Source organism: Manacus candei, unplaced genomic scaffold (genome assembly GCF_025592945.1).
Source record: "Manacus candei isolate 608988 ecotype Guabito, Panama unplaced genomic scaffold, ASM2559294v1 h1tg000015l, whole genome shotgun sequence".
Classification (NCBI taxonomy): domain Eukaryota; kingdom Metazoa; phylum Chordata; class Aves; order Passeriformes; family Pipridae; genus Manacus; species Manacus candei.
In genome coordinates this window covers 19,404,389-19,422,825 of record NW_026138063.1, presented here as the reverse complement: position 1 = coordinate 19,422,825, position 18,437 = coordinate 19,404,389, and the positions used below count along the sequence as shown (strand labels likewise).

Genomic DNA, 18,437 nt, shown 5'->3' with positions numbered 1-18,437 from the left:
GACTAAGCAACACTTTGCAATTTTTCAATTCACATCAGAAACAACTGAGCCCTCTAATTCAACAGGTATATTTTCTTTCCTCTCCTTTCTTGACCCATACAATTTTTCCCCTCTCAAATCCCAGAGCTTGCCAAATAAACAGTGAAGAGTAAATATGGCAACATGACTTTCAGAGCAGTGCCAATCGGGGTAATGGCTGTAACTGGTATTAGGTATGGTTCAGTTGCTGACGAAAAGATGGATTATTGCCATGAATAAACAGCAACCAAAGACCAAACAACATCCCAGTGTTAATGTAATAAGCAGAAATTTAGCTTGTCACACTCATATTTGTTATACTCTCAATTTCCATATACCGTAATAGCAAGCCCAGCTTTTGAAGCAAAAGCCAGCCCAGAGGAAATGTATTAACTGTCTTTTGTACTGCTGAGAAAAGCAGAACTACTAATCAAAGTTAAAACATTTAACTTTGAGCTGACTTTGTGTTGTGAAATAATAGGGGCAATCAGAATTTATGAAGAAGCTACTGAAATAATGTTCTGTCAAATGATTTAAACATATGGTTTGTATGGGATGGAAGTTATGAGCAAGGAATATATAGTATAATTAGAAAAAACAGTGGAGCAGAACAGAACAGTCTACTGACAAATCTGTAGGATGGGAAGAACAATGAGAGTAATGTTTGGATTATGGAGCAGTAACACAAACAGGATCTCTGCAGCACAGTTGTCTGTTCTCAAAAAATGAGTTTAAGAAAATTAATTTGCTCAAATGCACAGTTAATAAAATACCTGATGCCTCTAGTGAAATTTTCCTGGTTGATTCTTCACAGAGTAATAGAATGAGCTCACTTCCATTTCCCTTGGTGAAGAGAATCATTCAACAATGAAGATGAGTTTAAAATTAAGATAAAATAAGTAAGATAACAGTATATTTTAAATAACTTGTGAATGACTGGTTTAGATTACATATTGGGAAAAAAATTCTTCCTTGTGAGGGTTGCCAGGCCCTGGCACAGATTGCCCAGAGAAGATGTGGCTGCCCCATCCCTGGAAGTGCTTAAGGTCAGGTTGGATGGAGCTCTGAGCAAACTGGTCTGGTGGAAGGTGTCCCTACCCATGGTAGGGGTGTTGGAATGAGATGATCTAAGGTCCCTTCCAACCCAGGCCATTCTATGAACATTAAAAATTGAATGTTTAAGTATTAATTCTGCTTTCTCTACCATCCTACAACATTTTAGCCATATGGTTTCAACAGCCTGGGCCAGTACAGGTGTAGCTGTGGGCATCTGAGGGCATTCACGTTGATGCTGCACAGTGAGGTGTTGTATTCAAATTATGTTTATTTTTAGAAAATTAGATTGCAATCATAAATTTTCATCTAAAGCTGATACTTGACTTGTAAAGCCTTATAATATTAGGTGCAAACTTTAAATAGTTCTAACTAATACCTCCTGTGAGAGAGCTGAAGTCTAACACAATGTAGGGAATTTACGGGGCTTCAATGCCTTCCAAAACTTTTCACGTCAGATATTTCAAAATACAGTTTAAGTAACTACTTTTACTTTTCAAATGAAATCCACTCCTGGATCACTCCCAAAATTGCACAAAAAAGATGAAGATGTAAAGAATATTTTATCTCAACTAAACATGTTAAAACTTTATCAAAGTTTGTGATAAACTTTTGAAAAACACAATAGATGTTCATAGTGGAGGGACACGCTGTCCAATATATTGATGAATCAGTATGTATCTCACCCTCTTTTCAGACCTGAAAGGAATTGTTCCATTATTTTTTTCCCCTTGCAAGTCAATAGAGAGAACTGAAAGCTCAAAATTAATTATTTCTTTCCTACTGTGTAAGTGCTAAGTTAGGAAGTGCACGTCATCCTGAGAAGCAGAGAAACATAATTTAATGATGGTTCTTTCAAGAGAAGTTTCTTAATGAGGAAGTGAGCTCAGAAACTGAGCTGCTGCTCGAATGGTGAATGAAATACTAGATTTCATTTTTATTGTATATCATCTGTATTGATGACTATCCACACCTAGGTGCTGACTTCAACTTTCTCTAATCTCATCACAGCAGGAGAAAATAGTCATAACCCAGCCATAACTTTTTTTTTTTCCTCAGCAGTCAGTCATGGAAAAAATCCCTGTCACTCAATTTCTTCAGTGAAGGTAATAAAAATATAGATTTTTTTTTTTCCTTTCACAGGCAGTAGAGATGATCAGAAAGAGATGAACAATAGAGAAAATGCCCTCAGCAAAATGGGACTGGAGAAATTCTATTCCTAATTGCTGACAAATTACACACTGAATTTGTCATTTCATTCCAAAACCCTACAGTCAAAGTATTTTTCAGTACTTTATTTGAAAGTTGTTAATTTAAAAAAAAAAAAAAAGCCTAAATGGACAAAGCATATGAAACTATATAAAACTCATGCTGATTTTTAAATGAGGTTCCACTAATTTGATAGTTTTCTGTGAATTACTGAGGTTTATCTTGTTTTGGACTTTATATGCTGATCTTTTCTTTTGCAAGCAACCAAACATAAGAAGATGCTCTGAATGGCTTTTGGTTGCTGTGTTAGCTTTCAGCACTGTATTAGCTCAATACAGAAAATACCCTAGTGCCGGAATCCTAACAACTCTCCTCCAGCAAGTCTTATCCTTTGAGTTTTGGGAGCAATCTAAGCTGACCTGCCCAACAGACACAGCACTCGGCTCAGGAAATTCCACAGCATCTTAGCACTAAATGATGTCTGTGTGGAAAAGAAGGAGGTGCTCCCTGTGAAAGCAGATAGCCACCCTTACATGTCATTTTTCTGATTTTGCAGCCTACTAAGCACCTATTGGGACCAAATCCTTCACAAGTGACTTTAAACTTTATTATTCTGGATATTAACAAGCACTCAATACAGGTAATTATTTCTGCTCTGCTTTCAGAGGGTAACTATATATATATATATATATATTCCAAGGCAATGCATTCCCAGGACATTAATATGAGCAAGATAAAGATGATTACACAGACACCTCTCCCTTCATGCTGAACTCCCCATTCCATCTCTGTTTTGTTAAATAGAGCCTTTGACTACAGAGAAAAGTAATTATCAAACGTGTCACAGGCATGCTAAAAATAATTTTTTCAGCACACAATAGATGGGTAGGTAGGTTAATTTGCCTAGTCAAGATCTCTCCTGCTTTTCATCCTGAGTGCAGAGCTACTTCATTTGAAATGCATGTTTTCTTCCCTTCCATTGTAGGTTTCACCTGAAAAATTGTGTCACAGTTGCATTTATAATAAAGTTAGACATGAACCTTTGTACATCTTTAATTAGCTCTCCTTCCAAATTCGGGTGGTTGAAAAGCATGAGGAAGGTCTGAATGTGCCCTGGGTGACTTTGGCTGAACAGTGTCAGTGCTTTCAGAGTGGCAGAAGTTTCACCCCTCCGAGGGCAGCAGCTCAGCTGAGCTCTCCTGTGTGCTTCACACATCCATAACAATTCCCCTGACATTCCGCAAGCAGCCAGATCAGAGCATTTCTTTCCCTCTTTTCCAATACAAACACTGCCAACTTCATGGTGCACCTCAGATACACACCAGACATTGATACCTTCTTGTCCAAAGTTACACATGGTATCAATAGGTCGTTTCTTATGCTGAGCATTTTTCAGAGAGGAAAATAAATTGATATCCCTTTCCCTACTTTGGCTATCTTTTAAGAATGGAAAAAGATTAGGGTGTTCACTTTAACCTAAAAATACTAAATGGCCTAAAAGCTACCTACTTCTGCTGCAATAACTGAAGATATCAGTACTTGAGTCCACACACACAAAATAAGGATGAAAATAGATTTTTCCTAAGGAATCATTGGCTTTGTCACTTCCCCTTTCATTGAGCTGAAATGGTGCTCATTTATAAACATCCATGCTGCTCAATCTATTTCCTTACTCTGGCCCTCTATTGAGAAAGCAGAGTGATTCAGCACATTTTCTTCAGCTGAATTACTAATACACATTTATACATACACGTGGGCAGAGGGTGGCTACAGGAATAGCATTCTTTCTGCAGCAATTTTCAAGGGTGCCAAAGAGGAGCTTGAACTTACCCTTAAAAAAAGGTTTCTGTTACAGAACATGTGGGCAAACCAGCTCAAAAAAAAAAAATACACATAAAAGAAAATGGTTACTCCTTTACATGAGTAGATGGAAAAAGGAAAGATTCTGATCCCTACTTAAGGGTCCACAAATTCTTGCACAGAAACTAAGCTGGAGAAAATAAACATTTTTCATTGTACAACAACCGTGTTCAGCCTAGTTGTGTTCCCTGCTATGTGCTTGCCAAGATTTTGCCTTACTCAGCTATTTGAAATCACTAGAAATATTCCAGGATAATGCTTTTTCCATGTAAGTGATTTATAGCATCTATATGCTAATTGAGAAAACTGAACATAAATTTGAATAATAATAAAATTAAATAGCGTTTCCACTATTAAACTATCAACTGTGGGCAGCAATCCACTCTTCACTTCGGACTTACCAGATTTTACTTGGGAAATATTAATTTGGTAATTGAAGACTTTATTACTACAATAAAATATATTAAGCAATATCTATTAAATCAATAACTTAAAAAAGTAATTTAAACTTTAGTTCTAGATATGTGAAAATTATCCCAAGAAGTAGATGTAGTGTTTTGCTTTGCATTGAGTTTGCATAAGTAATTTAACAAAGTACTTTTAAAGAGTCCAGTAAAGGTAGATTTCCAGTCCTATATGAAGATTCACTGACTTCAGCCCTGGTACACTTCAGGAATCACAGAACCTCAGAGGAAAATTGAGAGTATGTGTAAGTTGTACAGCAGTACAAACAGTGTGGGCTTCAGCACCTTGTCTGAGCTGCATCCTCTTGAGGAATTCACACATTTCTGGATTCACCACTTTTCCTTCCTCAGTTCTTCTAGTCCTCAGAGAAACCTGAAAAATAAAGGAAATATCACTTGAATGCAACCCACCCCCCATGCACTCCATCCTCATTCCTTCAGGCAAAACTCTGCTAATGCCACTGGAAATGCTCCCAGTAACTTTAACAAGGTCAGCCTACATGTGCTTTAAGACCTGTAGCAAATTATTTTTTGATATTTCTGGCGTTATTCCCTGCTCTTTCTCTTCCAGAACTACTATTCCTGTTCTGTATTGTTCACTTTCCTTGTCTTGTTCCTGCCTTTTGCCAGGGAAACGCTCTGGTTTTGTGGTACAGGAAGAGTCTGAAGCTTCAAAGTCTCTGAGTCTTTAATGAGCAATTCATTCTGGACACTCTCCTCCTGTAAATTATTAAACAGCTTTAGGATTTGAACATATACACTAAGATGTCATTTTATCAGAGTATTCTCTAGTATTTACTATTTTTCAAATATTTCTGTCAGTACTGTGGCTCCTGTTCAGTGAGGTAAACACGCATTCACCTTAAAAGCAGCATATCCAGGTTGAGTCTCCTTCTCAAACCTTAATAAAGAGACAATAAAAAAAAACCCCAAACAATAGCATCAGAAAAAAATTCACTGAACTGTTTACATGGAGCTGCCACCTGAGGTGTTTGCCCAGCTCTAGCAGGTTTTAGCTCTGATGGAGGTCAGGCTCAGGAGCTCGTCCTACAGATGATGATCAGGAGGACACAGCCCAGCCCAGTCAAAGCCATGTGGCATCTCCTACACTCCCAATGGGCAACTCTCCTTTCATACTCCACTGGCATCTTGTACAGTGTCTGCCCAGAGACAGGACAGAATTTGCTGCTTCTGTATTTTGGATTTTCAAAGCACAGTACATTGCTTTAGCTCTTGAATGTCAACAAGAGGAAAACCAAAATTATTATATAAAGCCTGTAGAGTGGATGCACATGATCATTAGAGTGTTTATAACATATAAGAGAAAACATGTGAGCACATGACTTGGACAAGAAATCACAATGCAGATTCTCAGAGTTCAGGAAGCATGGCAAAGCTACAGCAGTGCCCACCTTCAGTTAGGTTTGTAATGCAGTGCAGCACAGAATAACCTGAGCTAATTTTAAACAAGCTATAGGTCCCCTTAAGCATTTTAAGAAAGTAAGATGCCTTGAAATTAAAGCCCTGAACATCCATGCAAATTCTCCAAACTGCTCTTTCCAGGTTTATCAGTTACAAAAAGATGTTAATAGCTGCCAGATGAAAAATGTTAGTGAAATCAATCAAGAGATCTGAAGCAGACAAATACATGATGCCAGTTCTCAGCTTTCAACAGAAATGGCCCCATATAGTCTAGGTCTCCAAAAAAGCCTGATGTTTCATTTCCCAAAAACATCAAGTGTTGTAGTGAGATCAAAGGATGCCACAGCTGAAGCACAGCTCTTCATTACAGTCTCCTTCTCTAACTTTGCCACTCTTGTGTTCTGGCATTACCAGCACAAGTACTTCACCCACAAGCTCATTGATTGCCTAGTTCATGCTGGAAAAAAAAGTCTAAACAAATTACCTAGATTTTTTTTAATTTCCCCCCTACAGTTTCTCTAGTCTGGTGTGAACCATCTGAAATATTACAGAACTTTAACCAAAAAAACCCAGAACATTGAGGTATATTTAATGACATGAAAGCCTTGTGCAGAGGGGATAAATACATAGTCCCAGAACAGCAGAAGTTACAGAGATGTAGTACCAGAGTAAGCGAGCAGAAAACATTTAGGCAGCTTTGCCATACATATCTCAAAGAATAATTATTGCTTCAGAATAACTCCAAATTTACTATCATATTCACAAATAAAACAAATCCCAAAGCTTATGGCTGACTTCAGGCACTTACATTTTAATAAGTGCATGGAACACTGCCATGTTCAAATCTGTCTCTCTAATTATGGTTTCTATGCATAAAGCACCCAAAAGTGTATGAGATTGCTGACCCAAGAATTTTGAAAATGTCATTCTCGGTGAATCCTTTAGTGCCTATTAACAGTTAAGTGTCTTTTTTGATGTTATAGCAGTTAGAAATTTTCTATTCTCATTAAAAAAATTCTTCACAGAAGCTATAGAATTCAGTAAAAGAGAAACAAAAACATATCTCTGCAGTATCCACCTGGCAACCAGATCAGAGACAAAGCAGTAGTCAGAAGTATTTCCTGACTGCAAGTTCTGAGCAGTCACTTCACTAGAAATCCCTAGTTGGGCTAACTATTTATCCTGGCAATATCCATAAACATGCCTGTCACAAGAGAAGGCTCAATGCCACCTGAGCAGACCTCAGCAGCAGTGTGATGCCTCCAGAAGACACCGCTGGGATTTACCCAGTCCACACACACAGGGGGTAAACAGGGAGGCCAACACACAATTTAATAAATATCTAGTTCACACCTAAGCCACAACATATGTCTTTGCCTAAACCACGTGGAGGTGAGGTAAGCTGGGGCACAGACAAGCTCTCTTGGGCTTATCATCACAGGGCTGCTGAGTTGTGAGCAGGGTAATCGAGCATCTGCCCCAGCTGAACGTATACAAAACCTGCAGTCTTCATGAATATGAGAATTCTTGACACAGTTATTTCCCTGTACCTTCTCTCACTTCTCTATTTACCCCCAAGACATTTAGGAAAGAAAGTCGGGTATTAACTGTAATAGGTTATATATATACTAGGTACAGATAATTTAAAAAGAAAATGTAATCATGAAAACAGCCAGCTTGGACTAGACTTACACACACTTCCTCTGAGATAACTTGTCAGAGTTACTCAACTACTTACACTGCGTGGTTTGGCTCCATTCATAGATCCTACTTCTCTAGGGATGGGGGACACATTAATGCATTTTTATCATCAAGTTTAAGTGCCATTTCAAAACATTGGTCAGTGCTCTGAGGGTATCATAAAAGAAAGCTCCTGGAGTGAAGTAGCTGTTGCTGAAGAGCTTTCAAAACAGGAAGAATTTGCTGCCTCTGTATTTTGGATTTTCAAAGCACAGTACATTGCTTTAGCTCTTGAATGTCAACAAGAGGAAAACCAAAATTATTATATAAAGCCTGCAGAGTGGATGCACATGATCATTAGAGTGTTTAGATTTTCAAAGCAGGGTGTTTTAAAGATGCCAATTTGAGAAACTGAATTCTGCAACCTGTTATTGCACAGAGCACTGAAATGGAACTGGGAGAAACTGGAGCGTGAACAGGGAGGCAGCTGAAGGTGACCTTCAAGAAACTGGAAAGGATTGAATCACTGGGCAGGGAACCTAATTATCAGTGCATTACTTTATGCTGTACCGGGCACATTTTCAGCAGACTACTGAACAAGACTACCACCAGAAAAATATGGTAAAAAACCACAAATGTACCTGGTTAATTAACATATTTTTTAACTAATCACATGCCACTGGCAATACCATGGACATAGCTAGCTCTTTCCACTTTGTTGCAGGCAACTGACCTATTTATTTCTTAAAGGGGAAGAGGAGATGTAAACACTTCAGTTTGATGCAGAGGCAAAGTCACTTTCTAAGACAAGGGAAAAAGCAGAGACATTATGTGATGACTATTTTCTGTTTGTTCTACTTTTCTACGGTGTCATCTGACAGCACAAGTTGTCTGACATTAGAGCAAAGCAGAATGTCAAAAAATGCAACACAGGAAGTGCAGACTAATTCATCTATGGATGTTACATTGGGTGAAAAAGATATCCCCTCAGATATCTGCAATAGTGCCCATATTTCATGTCCTAATTTATTCATCACTTCAGTAAGAATCCACACTGGAATTTTCTAAGGAGCAAGTACTTCCCTTATTGTACATTTGATTTTTCTCTCCTTGCGATTCTCACATGCAAGTGGGATAATTTACAGGGCCATAAGGTATGAAGATGTCTTTGAATTGAAAAATATTACATTACACTATTTAAATTTTTCTATTATATCATAAAACCGGAATAATGTTAATCAGCATTAATATTTCTCCCATTTAAAACATGTTTCACCTATGACAAATTCACCATTTGGCAAATTTTACAAACCATTTAAGGAGAAAGTGGGAAGACAAAAACTGCAGGACTGAGCTCTTCGGGAGGCTTTCTGTCTATTCCTTCAGTGATCAATTAAATGGGACCTGAGTCATTGCCACAGTACAAATTGCAATACCAGTTGCAGAAAGACAAAATAGTATTTATGGCCAAGTTCGAGTCCATCTCACTGTATTTTGTTATAAATACCTCTTCCACCAGGGAAATTTATTATTTTCCCTTATTATCTTTACATAAAAGTAGAATGCTGAGCCCACATCTAGTGTGACTGCCATACATAAACTTACTGACCACAATTTGTAGATGGATGGAATATATTCTCACTTTCATTTTAGCACAAATCTGTGAGATTATGAGAATTTACACATAAATTGCACAGTGAATCAGAAAAGAGAAATCAGGGTCCCTCTTATGACAAATGACTTGAAGATCCTTGTGGGTCCCTTCCAATTCAGAACATTCTGTTATTCTGTGAAATATAGGCATGATGAACTTGTTTTTATGACACTATTTGCATGTTCATGATGTGCTACTGACCTCTGTTCACACTCACCTTTCTGTGGTGCGACAAGACTAATGGGAAATATGTATTGAAAGTTTGCCTAATGCTTTAATGATTCCAGGCTGAAACCCTGGTAGCTATTAAGCCACCAATAGTGTGCTATCATTGAGGAAATCAGAGAGCAAATTTGCCTCTCCCTCATGCAATGCAGAGGAGGGTTCTTGGAGGTAAACGAGTTCACCTAACAAACTAGACCCAAAAGAACTACAGATATGTATTTCTCTAAGAAGGATTGCTGTGGTACTGTATCTCTATGCAGTGTGATTTCCTAACAGCAAGCCTGATTCTGGAATATTCTTCAAATGCTTAAAAACATGCAAACAAATGCATTTGAATTTATCCTCTCAAAGGATAGCAGTAAGGCTGACTATATTTGATGGAACATGGGCTCATGTGTGAGTATTAGGGAAAGAGGTCCAAAGTAGGTACTCAGCCACTCACAGGCTTCAGGTTTCTTCTTTTCTCCTTGAAAAGCTATGCAGGGCTGCTGATTTCAGATTAGCACAGCTATTTTGTTTCCATGACTTTGCAAAAAGCTTGCTTATTTTCCACTGTGGGAACAGAAGCGAGGAACTGTACTTGCCGTTTGTTTGCAGATTTTTGCACAGCAAGTGCTTTCTGCATTATTTCAGCTTTATTCAGATTAATCACTGTTAAACCTGATGGAACTTTAGGGAAAATTCCCCTAGTCTAATGCAATGAAGGTGGGCAAAACTGATAGACACTGTTTTTCTGACTCAGTGCCCACAAAGCAGTCAAGGAATCGAGTTACTGTTAAAACCAATAAACTACAAACTTGGAAAACAAGCTTTCTCCTGGTAAAAGACATTTGTTGCTATTGTGCCAACAGCACCATCCTACTCTAGGCATTTAATTACTGTGACTTTCAGCTCCATGGGATGGTTAGTGGAGTAATAAGTCCCATAAGTAACCTACAGAGACAACAGAACCTCCGGCACTACCCAGTTACAACTCACAGCAATGCAAGTTTTCATTGTGAGCAGCAGAGCCACTGAAGCTTCCTTTCCCATAGCTGATGGAGAGCTTTAGCTCAGCTTTGGCAGAGATCTCACTCCTTGGTGGCTTCTCTGCCCAGCAACATGCAAACTCATGCTGTGCTGTTCCCCTCCCTAAGGGCACTTCACTGGGATTCTTTACCCAAACACCATCTAGTTTGAAAAAACTTGTTTTACCATAATTTTTACTGTTGCCTGAGAGAAATTTGACTGAAGTTAACCAACAGACTCATAGACGTAATTTGAGGGATACAAGACAGACACTATCAAGCATAATGGGAATTCATTAGCCTTTTTTCCCCAAGAAGCCAGGCTAAAAACAGTGAAAGCAGGACAATTCCTTTAGTGTCATGGACAACAATATCCAACACGCACTATTTCATTTTCTCTGGATTTGCTCTCTGGACAGCAAAATGTCATCAGTTTGACTGCATCAATCAGTTCCAAAACAAAATGAGCCCCAACTTCACAGAGAGTGGCTCTATAAAGCAAAGTCTCATCCTTTCCAAGATACCACTCAATGTTAATTGCTATTAATATATACTCCTTTCTAATTATTTGTCAGATTAAAAGATTGTCTACATCTATATAGACAAGAATACTGCCAGCTTCATCATCACTTCCCTGACATAACTGTTATTCAGGCCCATGAAATATACATTTATGCACATTTATGCAGCTTCCAGTTTGTGTTGCTGAAACCAGTGCATTTATCTGAATATAAGGACACTGCTTAAAAATAAATGCTCTTTTAATGGAACTGCTGAAGTGAGCCTTGTGCTCTCACATTTTCCTTTGTACAGACACTTCCCTTCTGTACCAATGAACATGGTATGCAGGAGATTGCTCATTCCCACAACTTGCTTTTCTCCTTAAGAAGGGAGTCCTGGAAAAGCCATCTGCTATTCATGTGTTAATTGTGTGATCAGTATTCCAAGCTCCCATGCACCCCGATGCTCACTGTGTCACTCTGCTCCTTTTTGGTTTTCAGGGAACAGATTGGAACCAGAGGCATTCCGGGCTCAGGCCTTGCCCTCCTTTGGAGCCTGTACCAAACTGCAGCTGGTTTGGTGAAGAGGCTGAGCACATCCCTCACACCGTGTCACCAGTTCTGAAGGAAAGCAAGGCCAGGAACCCCCTGACTCCAGCTGTTGCTCTTAATCTTTGAGCCAAACAGAACTGTGCAAAAAGGAGCAAAAGCTGTCAGCTGTTTTCTGAAACTAACTTTCAGAGAGCCTTAGTTGAAACAAAAGCACGGAGCCACCCCTCTCATGCTGCCCAACTGTGCTGACACCACTCCTCATGCTGGGTCTCTAAGCCCATATAAGACTGTGCTAATTGTTCCTTTGTTTTTAAAAGCCAGACCCCAATCCAAACCCCTGTTCCAGGTCAACAGTATCTACATTGAAACCACAATGCAAGGCATAGACTTGTTATCCTGCCTTATTCCACACCAAAGGAACACAAGTGATTGAACAGCAACCTGACAGACTCTACCTTTTTTCCCTTAAATCCTAGCCCTTGCAGTAGACTTAACTACCCATGTGCCTCCCCAAAATTCTATGTAGACCTGGAACCCTCCCCTAAATTTAGGGAAGAGCAAAATCCAGTAAAACTGAAATTCTTAAAAAATGCTCTTGCAGAAAAAATTCTAAGTGTAAGGTAGGGCCTATCATGCCACCATCTACCTGTCCTAGCACAGAAGTCTGTACACCATCAATCCAGCACTGTGTCATGTATCTATGCTCTGAAACTGCAACCACAACAATAAAAAACCAGCTACTACCAGAGGTAAAGTTATGTGTAAATTATAGGTGCATACTGGTACAGACAGATTAAAAGTGTTTGAGATACAAAGAATGCAATGCAGACTGCAAATTTTCAGTCCTTTTCTGAAAGCCTATTCTAAGCTCCAGCTTTAAACCTAACCAAAGACATTATCCAGGATACATTTTCCTGAAGGAGTGTACACAAATGAAACATTCTGACATCTTCCCTGCAAAAATGCTTTCTGTGTGATGCACACTCATTCCAAAGATAATACTCTCATTCAATTTAGAAAGACTTTTCAGTCTGTAAAAATGTATTTTTCTTGGCTAAAACAATTCACAAGCTTTGTAAGTGAAAATTAATGTGCATGATTCTAGAGTAAGATAGACACAGTTAATTTAACTTTAAAAGAAATTGAAAATAGCACCAAACTTACTAACCACTGGAAATCCAGAGAATAAAATATATATATATATATATGTTATGTGAATTAGACAACATATGCCCTCAGTTTTAAGAAAATCCTCTTCCGTCACCATCCACTGCAATATTGTCAAACAGTCACCATCTGTGTTATCAGCAGGGAAAATGCTATTTACAAGTTTTCACAGCCCATTAATGGGTCTGCTCTGCTTTTGACCTTGACACTTCAGGCCATGCTAAACTTGGCTCATGTCAGTTCTGGATTACACTTGAAATGGCATTCAGTTAAATAAAACCTCACCTGTGTTATCTTTCAAGTGACTGTGCTTCAGTGTGTCAAGATGTATCAGATCTTCCCTCTCTTCTTTCCACAAGTGAACACCTCCTAGAAAACAAGGCTGTCTGAAGAAAGGGCTAATTAAGAGACCAAACTGCCCACACAGCTCTTCCCAAGGAGCTCAGCTCCCTTAGGAATCTTTGCATAAAAGAACTGAGCTGTACTCTGCACCTTCACAAGCCTGACAAGGTTACAGTGGAGGGATATGAACCTGCACCACCTTGTTGGGTTGCTGTAACAATTTTAGCAGAGTTTCCCATTGTCTGATCAGTTGGTGGCTACTGAGGATGGACAGTCCATGACACTGTATCTCTCTGCAGTGTCTACCTGTTAGCACACACCAAAGGACAGATGGAAACCAGGATAAGCAACTGCAGTGGGGCAGATTCACTGGGAGGTCCCAGCAGGACAGCTTTGAACAACACAAGGTACACGATGAAACAACTGGAAGCTGCACCAGCCCAGCCCAGCCCTCTGCTTGCTGTAAATGACACAGACAGCAGAGACATTTACCTTTAAGCACAGCACGTGTTATGATGTTACCTGCAGGCACACTGTCATGTCTGTCAAATACTACAGGATAAATTTTAAACAAAAGGTGTCAAGGGTACAAAGGGGTCTGGTGCAAACCCTACAGCTATTTCTGCCTTTCATTCTCTTGCAAGGCTGCGCCAGGGAGATGTGTGGCAAACCAGAAAGCCAAGAGAACGGAAGAGATGAGTTTAATGTATTGCTTACAGGGCATTTTGTGAACTAATAGGAAAACGCCCTCTCTCCCCAGTCATTAGTTTTTATTTTTACCTGGTAACATACCTATTAATATCCTGTCTCTGACTTAGGTTCTCTGTCCTTTAGATTTTTTTAAGACCATAATCAATACTTGGCAGCATTTTAGAATAAAACATAGAGTTTACAAAATAAATTTTTTTACTCATCTCTGCAATGATTTCTGAAATCCTTTTTAAAGCATATCATATTTACTGCATTTCAAAGCTGGGTTCTGCTATGCAGAGTGCATGTGCAAATGAAAAGCAAGACCAGCAACAAACTCCACAAGCCTATTTCTGAGCTATAGCAAACAAATGCAAGAATTGAATTGATAGAGTAACTCAGTAGTTTCATCCACTTACTTGATTCTCAGCTGGGAGGAAGCAAAAGATTTCCAAGTGCCACAAGTGCCTGAGCTTGATCTGAAGGATTGTTTTGTGCTATGCAAGTCTGAATGTTATGTTAGTTGTCATTAACAGTGTGAATTTTTGCCCTCAAGTACTAGCATGTAAGGGAACAATCTTGGGATTGTGCTGGCCTTGCAGTTGGGAGGCAGGCAGATGGGACACAGTTATGCAGTAGATTGAATGGAAGACAGTAATTCTTCATTACAAATTTAGTTGCTTCTGTCAGTTTAAATCCCAACTCGCAGTGCACATTCCCAGCAGCTCATCAAGGGCACAGTGAGTGAGCACTACTCACCCTGAGAGAAATGCCTGGTTATACTCAGAGCTCCTTGTGGGCAGTTCCTGACCTGGGTGATGGTTCTACACAGACAGCATTGCTGAGCTGGTGGTACTGCTCAGAATATTATTTCATTAATTCACCATCCACAAAAGAGCACTAGCTCAGGGAAATATATGCAGCAACCTGGAATAGTGGTGAAAAAACAGCATCAGGCACTGTGTGCATCCCCAGAAGTGACACCATCTCATAGAGTATTTCTGCATCTTCACCCTGGCTCATTAACTGTCCTCACTCTTATTTCTTCCTAGAGCAACAGGAGTGTCTCAGCTGCAGCAGGAGAACCTCAGGACAGCAAATACGACAGCTCTGACTTTGAATGATTTTACTGCAGCTCTTCTAAAAATTATTTTTGGACTTATTCAGCCTTTTGAAGAGTGGTTAAATGGGCACTTACTGCCTTGTGCATAGTCTGGAAAATATCCACTGCACAGAGACCATTTGATTCTTTCACCACACTGTTAGATATGCACATGGCCACTGCAATGGAAAGGTTGTCATGGAGATGAGGAGGAAGAAGATGGCAGTAGAATTCTGACAAGTGACCTGGAAGAACCAAAGGGGAATTTGTCTCTTCCTTTGCATGTATGAGATCACTGTCCTCTCTTCTCATGTTACACTGTGTTTTCAGTGAGTGTGTCTACACACCCATGCTGACAAAAGTGTAGATGAGGATGCAGTTCTACTGAGCCCAGTTACCCAACTTCTTAGCCCTGCAAGTCACCTCAATGTCCACAAGCTTCATCAAGATCAGAACTTACACTGAACCTCTTGAGGCCTGGAACCCAAGGGGAAGTAAACCTAGATGCAGGCACTGGTCAGTCTCTCCTGACTACACAACCATACTCAAATGCCTACAGGACCTAAAGATGGCAACTAGGCCTATGGAAGCTCAGCTGTGAGCTACACAGCAGTGTAACATTTTCACTAAGTAAATACTTAGAGTATTTAGTGTTATTCTCTATTAAAAAAGCCTGTGATAGTTCCAGTTGAGAAGATGGATGGATGGATATGGAGAACAAGAGATCAAGACTCTAAATCTGTGCCACCTTGCCAGGAGTCTCTTATAGTGATTTTGGGTTGTACTGAGGCTACTCAACCCGAGTTCCTATCCTGGGTGCTGTTATTTCCTTTGTAATGTCCCTAAAGAGGCGGAACTCAACAGGCTTAGGCACAGGTCATCTGAACCACTGTATTCACACCATAGTTTTGAGGCCTGAGTGTTGAGGCAGGTGGTATGTATGGTCTTTAAGGCCATACATACAGAGAGAAAATTTTCTGTAAAAGTTAATCTACCACCTGTATGTCTGTAATATTGTCCTCTCTTTTGTACTACAACAAATTCCAACAGAGCATCCACATTGCAGGCCAAGGACTCATAGGAACACGATTTACAAGTTCTGTGCAGTGTGAGGTCAAACATATTGTATAAACAAATTGTTCAGAAGCCATCTTGCCTTCATTAGGACTGGAATTTAGCTAATAATCTGATATTCCCTGCTATGCTTCAGACTGGCACTGGATCACTATGATGTGTGAAGTCATCTGAGACCCATAGACATCTGTCTATAGAAATTCAGCATTTAGAGGACTGTCTCACACATCCATTTGCTGAAATGTACCTGCTAAATCCAAGCTTCTAATACAGCTTTGCCAGGTTCTGCTTCAAATTCTTCAACCACCATCCCTAAAAACTCAACTCTCCCTCTCTTAGTTCCATTTTCCAGGATGATGTTAAAGACATTGATATCCATAGCCTGTTTTATGCTAAATTTAGCTAACAAGAATGCAGCTATGACAGATTTGAGATATCTTAGGGTACAATAGTTTAATGCCTCAATTACTTCTTTATCTGACCAGTTCCATATACACTAAAACTGTCAGGTTCACTATGGAGACATAAGCAAAAGCTCTGCCAAAAATATGACAGATTGATTATTTACACATTTTTAGAAATGCCTTGCCATGAGACCTCAGTTTGAAGATCTTAGACCTTGACTCTAAGCCCAGAGGGATCTCCTGTTGGCTTTACTTCTCAACAAAACAAATACAAATGCTTCATATTCATAGAAACAGCTCTACTTCAATAAATTCAGGTTTGCTTTAGCTGAACTGTGGTATTACTTTCAGATGACAAGTGCAAGCTGTCCCTGCACTAAGCATATGGAAGAGAACACTACCTGTTTTGATGAGAACTCTATTTTCCCCCAGTGACCTGCCCTTGTTTACAACCATTGCACTGCTGTGCCCTGGTGCCACTTCCAGACTGCACAGGAAGCCTGTAAACACATCACCTTGCAGGTGTGTTCTCACCTGTGATCTCCAGGAATCTGGTAAGCTTAACACAGGCATAGTCAGTGCCTGGGTGCAAGACTGGGAGACAAACTCAGTTTGCAGTGATAGTTAAAGCTGGGAATCTGGTCTGCAAGGGTTTCTGGAGTTCTTGCACAGAACAGCTGGTTGGTGCCTCATGGGACACCACTGAGATCTCAACGCCACAAGTGACTGTGTGGGAGGATGTACTGTCAGGAAACCAAGTCTCTGATGGTCTGTGATCCAACAAATACTCTGTCCCTTTGGAGGGAAGCACAATTTGGCACTGAAACAGAAGGATAACACTATTTACTAAATCACAACAGTAACATCCTGGGTTTTCTTTCTCAGCTTCTGGACCAGACTGAAATATGCTTTGTTTGCAGGAGCTGATGAAATCGTGGCTCCAGATGTGAGCAATGAGCTGCTGCTGTATCTTAAAAGTAAACTTGCACTAGAAAATGCTTATTTTTGGATATTGCAACAAGGAGACATATATTTGGTGTGAATTTACATTATGATCAAACTGAAGAATTACCCAGGGGATCATAGCTGCACTCACATCAACAGCAAGTTTCCCACTGACTTAAATAGACAAAATGCCAGTATTCGTTTAAGTAATAGTGTACAGCAAAACCATACTGAGTTGGTGTGTTCAGATTTTAAACCACCTGCTTTACCCTGCTGTCTGAACACCTTTGAACTGTGTCTGATTTCCAGGGTGTTTGTCCTCTTGTTTAAATTAAGAAAAGCCCTTTTTAAGATGATGGTCAAAGATAAAACTACTTTCCAGCAATCTTATAGGACCTGTAATGGTTTACAACAGCAGCAAACTGAATGCAAATCTCTCAAGTCTTTGACAGGCAACCAACCATCACCTTATTTTTTACCATTATATTCAAAGCCTTGTAGAACACCAAGCAGTCACATTAATTTTGGTTTCTGGATTCTCACATATGAACAAAGGTTTTTAAAACATATTTTATTTGAAAAGTGTGATAAAACCCAATTTAAAATGTATTTACTTTTAGATTCAGCAACAAAGATGATACACCACTTTCCCCAAGTTTGCTGATGATAAAAGGGAGCAGACATATATTTTCACAAAAGAAAATTTAGTCCAGATCAAATAACTCAAGCAGAAAAATAATTTATGAGCTTATCCTCCCCTAATAAGAAAAGAAAAAGATGGAAGCACACATTTTTGGCAGCGTAACAACATTAGCTGGAGAACATTAAATAATTAGTTGGCAGTGGTGAGCCTTTGATTCAACTTCTTTACTGTGAATGAGTTTTGCATTGCAAAGCAGATTTGTAAAATTTAACAGTGTTTTCACATTATAAGTTTTTTTCTTATGTTAAGTATTTCAAAATTAGCTGGGCCTGCTGGACTTTAACACTGTTGCACACTGGCAAAATAAAAGGGGAGATTTTCAAAGACACAAATGGAAGTTAAACATCCATCTCCTGACTTTCAGGA

At 39.3% G+C, this 18,437-nt stretch overlaps 1 long non-coding RNA gene across 1 annotated transcript; it reads right to left on the bottom strand.

Moving 5' to 3' along the window:
* Positions 1 to 688: 688 nt before the first annotated feature.
* On the bottom strand, positions 689 to 16,950 carry LOC127468749 (uncharacterized). Its single transcript, XR_007903664.1, has 2 exons — positions 13,097 to 16,950; positions 689 to 4,977 (listed from the first exon to the last, which is right to left on the bottom strand). It is a non-coding gene; the product is annotated as an uncharacterized LOC127468749 (long non-coding RNA).
* Positions 16,951 to 18,437: the final 1,487 nt, after the last annotated feature.